Raw genomic sequence first — 9,412 nt, 5'->3', positions numbered from 1 at the left:
AAACTGTGTAGTGCTTTGTGCTAGACAAGTGTCTGTCATTAAAAGACTCCTAAGAGTTTTTCAGATGCTGTCAGCATGATATTTACCTCACAACATTAAATTTTACTCCGTAAGAGAATTAAGAAAGAGATTCCCTTAGCGGAGACTAAGCATCCTCCAAGAAGAAAATAATCTGTGATGTTAATGAAGATCAAAATCAGGGGTTATTTTCTAGTTACTCTAAAAATAAAGCAAGGATGTTCTTTATGAGTAACAGTGCAGGACTCTGTGTTCCTGAAAGACCAAGCATCCCCCTTTCAGTCCATTACAGCTTTTCATATACACTCAAGATCTGCATCTGAAATTACTTACTTGGCTTTCAACTTCTTGAAAACTGACTTTCCCAATAGCTTTGTCACCATTAGGCCTGATTGTGGAAATCTGGGGAGAGGTGAAGAAAAGGAGTAGTCACTGGTGACTAGGTCAGGGTGGACTTAATTGTCCTGACTGGGTGGATTCCTTCTGTTACCTTGCTTAATACCTGATCACAAGTAAATAATAATAAATTTCAAAATTGAAATCAAACGCTGTATTTGAACTTCTCGATTCTTTCCTTTCATTGACTCTTTTTTTTCCTTTCATTGACTTTTGACCCACACAATTTAACAGACACTTGGCAGATCCCCCAAAGTCCCTATTACAGTCTGTGTGCATCCCCTCCCCCAGATTCAGTGGCTTTTCTTCCTCATGGCTCCCTGCTATTCAGTATGATTTTGCTTCCTGAAGCCCTTAATTGGATCTGCAGTGTGATCAGGCTAATGCTGCCTTCTGTAGGATTTTACCTGAAACTACACCCTTTCTTGGTTTTGTCCCCTTTCTTCTGTGGCTTTCTTTCTCTGAGAGTTTCTACCTGAAAAAGCTTTCCTAGTAAATCACTTGCACGTGAAACCTCATCTTAGGGTCTGCTACTGGGGAACTTAAATTAAGTCCCATTTATTTCCCAAATATTTTGAAACAAACATAAAGAAAAGCAGCTTGCTTTACATGGAAACAGTACCATGGACAACTTGGAACATGAACTGGAAAAATATATTTGGAATACATGACAAAATAATAATTCTGATGATATATAAAGAGTTCTGAAGCAAATCAATTCAAAACAACTCAAACCTAACATGGGAAAAGGACATGGACCAAAAATTATGACAAAAAATGATGCATGACCCAATTTCTCAAAATAAAATAATAATTATAAATAATGAGATATTATGTTTACATTCGTAGAAGGAAATGGCAACTCACTCCAGTGTTCTTGCCTGGAGAATCCCAGGGATGGGGGAGCCTGGAAGCCTGCAGTCCATGGGGTCGCTAGGAGTCGGACACGACTGAGCGACTTCACTTTCACTTTTCACTTTCATGCATTGGAGAAGGAAATGGCAACCCACTCCAGTGTTCTTGCCTGGAGAATCCCAGGGATGGGGGAGCCTGGTGGCTGCCGTCTATGGGGTCACATAGAGTTGGACACGACTGAAGTGACTTAGCATAGCATAGCTTGTTTACATTACTTGGATTGGCAAAGACTTGCAAAATATAATAATACAGTGTTAGTTTGGGTCTGGGGAATAAGCACCACTTTTTGGAGGAAGTATTAATTAGTACAATCTCTTTAGGAATTAACTTTATATATTGTATACTGTAAAATGGACAAGAATTGCCTTTTTAACTCTGCTCTTTCTCATTTTTCTCTTTAAGTCCTATAATAGCATTTGCCACAGTCTGAATGTTTGAACCCCCTCAGTCTTCATATGCTGAACTCCTGATGCCTGTTGGGATGATATTAGGATGTTGGGTCTTCAGGAGATGTTTAGATCATGAAGAATGGATGATTTTATCCAGGAGGCCTGAAGAGCTTGAAAGCCTCCTCCCACCATGTGAAGACAAAGTGAGAGGTCTGCAACCTGGAAAAAGACCCTCACCTGAGCACGCTGGCAACTTGATCTGAAGCCTTGCAGCCTGCAAAACTGTGAGAAAAAATTTGTGTTGTTCATGAGCTACCCAATCTGTGGTATTTTCTTATAGCAGCTCAGACAGACTAATTCAGCATTTATCACTTGAAATTATTTGTGTGTTTGGTTTTTGCTTATTATCTGATTCCTTCACTAGAATGTAAACCACATAAAAATAGAATCTGAGGACTTCCCAAGCAGGCAGGCAGTTAAGATTCCACTCTTGCAATGGATGCATGTATATGTATGGCTGAGTCATTTTGCTATGCACCTATTCACCTGAAATGATTACAACACTGCTTGTTAATCAGCTATTCCCTAATACAAAATAAAAGTAAAAAAAAAAAAAAAAGACTTCATGCTCCCAGTGCAAGGGGAACAGGGTGGTATGATCCCTATTCAGGAAACTAAGGTCCTGCATGAAAAAAAAAAAAAAAGAACAAAATCTAGTCTATGTGGTATCCTTCATGTCTGCTCTTGGCATGTAATATCCCCCATGTCTGCTCTTAGCATGCACCATTTAAAATAGTTCAATCAATAAATCAAGTAGGCAACACTTACGGTGTGGTTTGAGATGCCCCAGTCACTCCTTGATAGCCCTCTTCAAGGTCTGAAATTCTTCCTTAGGCAATAAACGAAGACCCTGAGGGAGCCTGTTAAACTATTACTTCATGAAAATCTAAACAGAAGTAAATTAGCTAAGGAACTTGAGCAAGAGAGAAGTAAATAATTAAAACTAAGGGTGTGAACCAGGTAAGGTCAGAATCACACAGTATATTTTAACCAATTGCAAACAAGTAGATGTAGACATTGGAGGGAAGTTGGGGAGCCTCACTTGGGTTATAGAGATTACAGAACCCAAATAAGACAAGAGACATCTCAAGACAGTTCAGAGGAGAAACTAGAATCTAAACCTAAGCAGGTGGAGGACTACGGTGCCCATGAGAATGCTCTAAACAGGGAAATAAAAGCGAGGCGCAGAGGAAAACTGAAGGTATCAGGACAGTTCAAGCAGAAAGAAGTAGCGGGTTAGAGCAAGAGTCTAGAGAGACCAGCGAAGCTGAGTGTAGAATACACGGCAGTATTTCTGGATGAAGTGGGAGACATTTAAAGTATCAGGCATTTTGGCAAAAATATGTGAAAAAAATGATAGAAACTCCTCAATGTTGCCACGTGTAGGACTATGGAAGGGTTTAACGTGTGGTGTGTCCCTCCTTGTATGACCCTCTGTCATAGTCCAGCTGCTGCCAGGGCTACACTTGACTGCAGACCAATGCTCCAGGAGACAAGAGAGCTCCGGACAGAGTCTGGGTTCAGCCAAACCTCTGTTTTGGGACTTTGCTTCCAGTCATATTTCCCTGGGCACTTTTTTGAGTTTTCTTCCTCAGATTTAAAAATTTTATTCTAAATCTTTGAAAATAGCCAGAAACATCTCAGACATCAGTCAAGTCAGACTTTGATGAAATAGATCTCTTAAACTAAAGAACCCACTGGGCCTCCTTGAAACTGGCTTATTTTCTTCTTCTGACCTGCTGCATTAAGGCACTCCAGGACTTTGCCAATGAAATAGAAACAGTTCTGAAATCTGAATCCCAGGGATTCAATGGAAATTTGCTCAGCCTGAAGTATAAAGAAGATGAGTGACATCTGTAGAATAGGGACAATACTTGTGCCTCCTTCATAGGGTTGATATTAATATTAAATGTGTTGACACGTGTAGAGTGTCTGAGAAGGAAGGAAGAGAGCTGGGGAAGAAAAAGAAAAGCTAAAATATTAGCAGTCATCAACTTGTCTGAGGATTGGGGCTGAGGTTAGGCTCCAACTAGCTCACTTTGTCCAGTTACTGTATCATGATTTAAACCCCAAAGGTGTTTAGGCTTGAACTTGCCCATTCTCTATGACAGTTTTCTGAGAAAGTTATATAACAAGTTTCAATAACTAACTTAATCACTGTTGGCAAACTTAGAAGATCACATACATTAACCAGGAGGTGAAAGGCCTCCACAAATAATTCAACTTACTTCTACTTTAGGTAAAGTGTTGGTCTCTTAGTTTAAAGGATGTATTCTAACTTTTAGGTTGCAGTATGTGGAAAGTTAGTAAATAATACAGCATTTCCATTTTCCTGATCAAGACTGAGTAAACTAAGTTAAAACATAAGACACCACTGCTATGCTAACACTTGTAATCATTTGAAGCTAAAGCATATGCACAAAAATAGTTGAGTGAAAAAAATTAATAGAAGAAGTAATCATTCTGCAAATGTTATCTAAACCAAAACCAAGAAATACTCTGGGGCAAGTGAACTACACTGGAGCCTAACTAAATGCATACCTTTGAAGATATTTAGACTGAATTTTAATTCCTTTCTTTCAAGTGAGGTTAATTCTAATAGCCATATGCTGGTTAATTATACAAACAGAAAGATGTCCATCATCTACATACAGTACTAGATAATTAAAATATTAGGGCCTACTCTCAAGAACATGTCCCGTGTTCATTTCATATTTTCATCTCTATGATAGTGGCTTATATAATGGAGAGGCTTGGGCACAACTTGAACATCAGAATTAGCTAGAATTGAGTTTTCTAGCTTTGGGATGGTGGTCATCTTTTAATTTTTTTCTAATGCTTATTTCTTCATTTGGAAAATGAGAATTATTCTTACTCCAGGGTGTTACTGAGTGATGTAAATCCCATAATTAATTTTCACAGAAAACCCTTAGGTGATTTCAGAATCAGTTGTTGATTGTCTGATTGTAAGGATTTGGTTGAAATTGTTTTCCTGCAAACACTGTCTTTTAATGACATTTTAATGAAAGTCTTGATGTACTCATGTTAGCATTTAAAATGTAATAAATATCACCCTAATTAAGGCAGTTTAGGCCATCCATAAACATTACTTATTATCTTGGATTTTTTTCAATTATAAGAATTGTGTGTGAAAAATTAAAAGCAGATAAGCCATACACAACTGAATAAAAGATTTTTTTTTTGTCCAGATCATAAACATTCATTAAGTAGCTAAAATATTAATTAAATACCACCTTGGGAGACTCATTACCTCATAATTATGTTGACAAGTGAGCGAGTGCCTTTAAAATTTTAACTCTTTGATATTGTCTTGTGATCTGTCTAATCTGGCTTACTTTATTTTTTTGAGCAAAAAAAAAAAAAAATTAGTCTTATAAAGATTTTGTCCTCATCCCTCAAACTCATACTTGGTTTATCCCCCAATAATACTAGGTTCAGACTTTTACTAGGTTATACTTATACTAGGTTCAGTCTCTTCAAAAATTCTGAAGTGGAACAGCCTACAATTTTCTTGACGTATGTTCTTGGATATTTCCATAGCTGATTTCTCCAGCCTCTCAGAGGTCCTTCTCTTCTGTGCTTTCTCCCAGTTGGTGAATTTCAAGGACACTCCCATCCTGTCATAAACTGGCCAGATTCTTAGTCTCCTATCACACTCGCTCTGAATTCCTGTTTCTCTGGCCTCAGGTGAAAATTATCGGGCACTCCTGTTCACCTCTGTTCTTGGTGGAGACAGAGAACAGTTCCTGCTGTGCTCATCTACAAGGGTAAATGTGGTCAGGCTTTTATGGAGTAGTGGAGAGGGGCAGAGATGACAAGGATTGTTCATATACCTTTATAATGGCACTAGAAGGTCGATGTTTTAGTTAATTTTTCTTTTTGATAGCATTAGTCGCCTATTTTGATACATATATATGATGTGCTAGGTGTATTGTTTAATTTGATAACAGCAATAATAATGGTTACTAATGATGACTCTTATTGTGTAGATGTAATAACCCTGCCAATAGACAAAGTAAGTTAGTTTCCAAGAAATACTCTTCTTAACTACTGCTTCTTTGATTTTTGATAACGGCTCTTTCTCCTCTCTGGTGAAATAGAAACAGAACCAGCCTGTTTAGCCAAACTAAGATATAATGACTTAACATTGTAAAACTATCTGTGTTCTATATTAATTGTTTTGCTAATATTTGTTTTAAGTGTCACTTATATGCCACTTGCTTATTTCACTAATCCAACTGAAAAGACTGAAAAGAAATCACATTTGACAGTTCAGTCAGGCTGAGAGAAGACAGTTTTAAGTCTGAGCTAGAATATGTTGTTTTCTAAGTGGACTTTTCACAGGACACAAAGAGGCAGCCAAGTTAATGCAACATGCAACACGTTCTAAAGCTTGAGTCAGTCTGATCTGCAAATAGAGTCATGACCCATGGAGATCTCATGTAGGTAGGCTCCTTTTCAGGGAGGATGTTGTTGTTTAGTCACTAAGTCATGTCCAACTCCTTGCAACCTCAGGGACTGTAGCCCACCAGGCTCCTCTATCCCTGGAATTCTCCAGGCAAGAATACTGGAGTGGGTTGCCATTTCCTCCTCCATGGGATCTTCTTGACCCAGGGATTGAGCTCAGATCTCTTACTTGGCAGGTGGGTTCTTTACCACTGAGTAAACTCAGGGAGAATGTTGCAGTGATACTGTGCCATCCCTCAGGCACAACGCCACCATCACATCTGGCTTCACTGCAGTATGACTACCAAGTATTTCATTTCCAACAGAACAATTTTTTAATGGCTCATATATTTAGATTTTTTAAAGTCTTATTTTGGTATTTCCTAGGAAGCTTTAATGCCAGCAGGTCTATGAATCATTACATGGTCTTGGGTTTCTATCCTTTCTTTGTACTTGTCTTTTATACAGAGGAGGGTGTAGGATAATAAAGGCGATAATTTATTAATTTTTATTCTTATTTCTTGTTAATTTATTAACATTAAGAACATTACATTTATTTGGTATTTACAATGTGTCTGGTGTAATGGCAGAAAAAAACTTTCTTTTATCCTCTTAAGTTCTATAGCTGGGGCCTGTGAATTGAACTGGCCAAAGACAGATTAACAGGAGAAAAACACACAAACTTTATTGAATATTTTTACCCATACATGTAAGTTTTTATAGGAAAAAGGGTGACTCAAAGGAACAGTGAGGATCAAGAGTTTACAGATCTTTTTAACAGAGAATGATAAATTGTGAAGTGACAAGACAAAAGGAAAGGGGGTTAAGATTTGAGGGACAGTAAATTGTGGCTAGGAAATATCTGAGGGAAACTACTGGGGGATAAGGGTCATTTTCATAAGTTTGTTTGTGCACATTCATTTTAGCATCAGCTACCCGTCTCTGGTGATGTTTCCCTCTTCCTGGTACAGAGTACACCTTTCACAAGGGAAATCTTCAAACAGCAAGGTAGAGGTCAGAATATTGTCTGCATTTGCTGTTGTTCAATCACCTTCACCTCAAAATAGTCAAAATAATATGGGAAAGGGGCACATTTAGGGTGGCATGTCTGGAACCTCTTCACAGGCTTTGTGCTAAGCTATCTGTGTATTTTATCTCATTAAAATTTCACAGCAGACCTGTGAGAGTGTTGCCATTAATAGTCATATTTTTTAATTGAAAAAAAAAAAAGAAAGGAAAACTAAAGTGCAGTGAAGTTAAATAGTTTGGGCAAGGCCATATTGCTCCCAAGTTGAGAAGCCAGATTCCAGTCCTGCTTGTCCTCATGTAGAAAACAAAGTTGCCTAGAACAGTAGTTCAGTCATTTACAGACATGAAAGAGCCCCGAGACAGCTCAGAATTTTGTTGAGGCTGCTGAAGAGATTAAAGAGAATTAATAACATACCCAAGACCACATCATTAGAAAACAGCTGCACTGAGGATGCAGTATCCAGGTGTGTCAGGCTGAAAGCTTTGAAGAATCAAAGTGGTTTGATCCATTCCACAGTTAAAAAAAAAATACATTTTACACTGTGACCCATTGCATGCATGTATAATATGTATAGAAAAGATTTGTAAATTCATACTCATGCTTACTATATGGGAATATAGTACCTTCTGTGTTTCCTATTCTGTCCCATTCTATCTTTTTCTATTTCACTGTAGTATTGCCTATTTCACTTATTTTTTTAAAAAAGCTTATTCCAAACAATGAAATCAATCCTGTGGTCCACTAATAGTTTGTGACCTACAATTTGGGGGAAAATGCTAGAGATAAGCCTACTCAACATCACTTTCTTAGATAATCATGTTCACAGTTACCTGTGCCTAAAATGCACATACTACTTAGGTGATTTAGTTTCTGCTCTGAAATGTTAGTTTCTGTGTGTAGATTTTGACCAGTGATGATCTCAGTGCAGAGATTAGCTGTGCTCTCTTGTGGAAGCACTGACCGAGCTCTCCTACTTCCTTCAACTGGTGCCCTGTGATCTTTGTTGAGGCAAAGATCAGTCTTACAGTCATCAGGCAATGCAGTCTCAGAATCTATAGATGGAGAAAAAAAGGAAATTGTTAATGCAGCTTGTACTGAATTTCTACATTTGAAGTGAATTTTGCTAGGTATGACTCTTCCCTTTTCACTGACTATATTTTTTAAATGAGGCTTAGATTACTGTTATTACCCCCAAAATTCTCCGTATTGTCTAGCTATGCCAGTAGCCATGATAAACATTTCTTTATTGTTCTTGGACTGTGCTTACTGCTATGCTTGGTCATTCACTCTTTGCAACACCATGGACTGTTGCCCTCCAGGCTCCTTGTCAGTGGTGATTCTTCAGGCAAGAATACTGAAGTGGATTGCCATGCTCTCCTCCAAGGGATCTCCTCTAGCCAGGGATCGAACCCAGGTCCCCCACATTACAGGCAGATTCTTTACTGTCTGAGCCACCTGGGAAGCCCCTAGTTCTTGGACTAAGAATTCATAATTCCTAACTTTTTCTAGAGATATCCCTAATCTAACTACACATATTGGCTTTTATGGGCTCCTATGGCACCCCACTCCAATATTTTGCCTGGAGAATTCCATGGACGGAGGAGCCTGGTGGGCTGCAGTCCATGGGGTCATGAAAAGTCGAACATGACTGAGCGACTTCACTTTCACTTTTCACTTTCAGGCATTGGAGAAGATAATGGCAACGCACTCCAGTGTTCTTGCTTGGAGAATCCCAGGGACTGGGGAGCCTGTGGGCTGCCGTCTATGGGGTTGCACAGAGTCGGACACGACTGAAGTGACTTAGTAGTAGTAGTAGTATAAGTCAACCACAATTCTCTCTACACTTGTTACAGCTATCTTTCTTATAGTTTGGGGCCAAATGCAGTGAACCACAATAAGCAAGATTTAATAATGTAGGTAAGAGAGGGGAAATAACACTACACTTCAGATATACAGAGCTTCTTGTGAAGAATACTTCATAGGTATCATCATCACAGCATCCTTGGGAGTTAGGCTAATCTAGGTGCTACCCATATATTTTTATTTAAAGAGTTGAGTAACACTTAAAGGTTGAATGATTTGAGCTATCCAATCACTGGATAATAAAGCTAAGTGAAAGTGTGAAAGTGTTAGTTTC

The sequence above is a fragment of the Bison bison genome, unplaced genomic scaffold (assembly GCF_000754665.1).
Source record: "Bison bison bison isolate TAMUID 2011002044 unplaced genomic scaffold, Bison_UMD1.0 scf7180017864530, whole genome shotgun sequence".
Classification (NCBI taxonomy): domain Eukaryota; kingdom Metazoa; phylum Chordata; class Mammalia; order Artiodactyla; family Bovidae; genus Bison; species Bison bison.
This window is presented reverse-complemented; position numbering follows the sequence as displayed.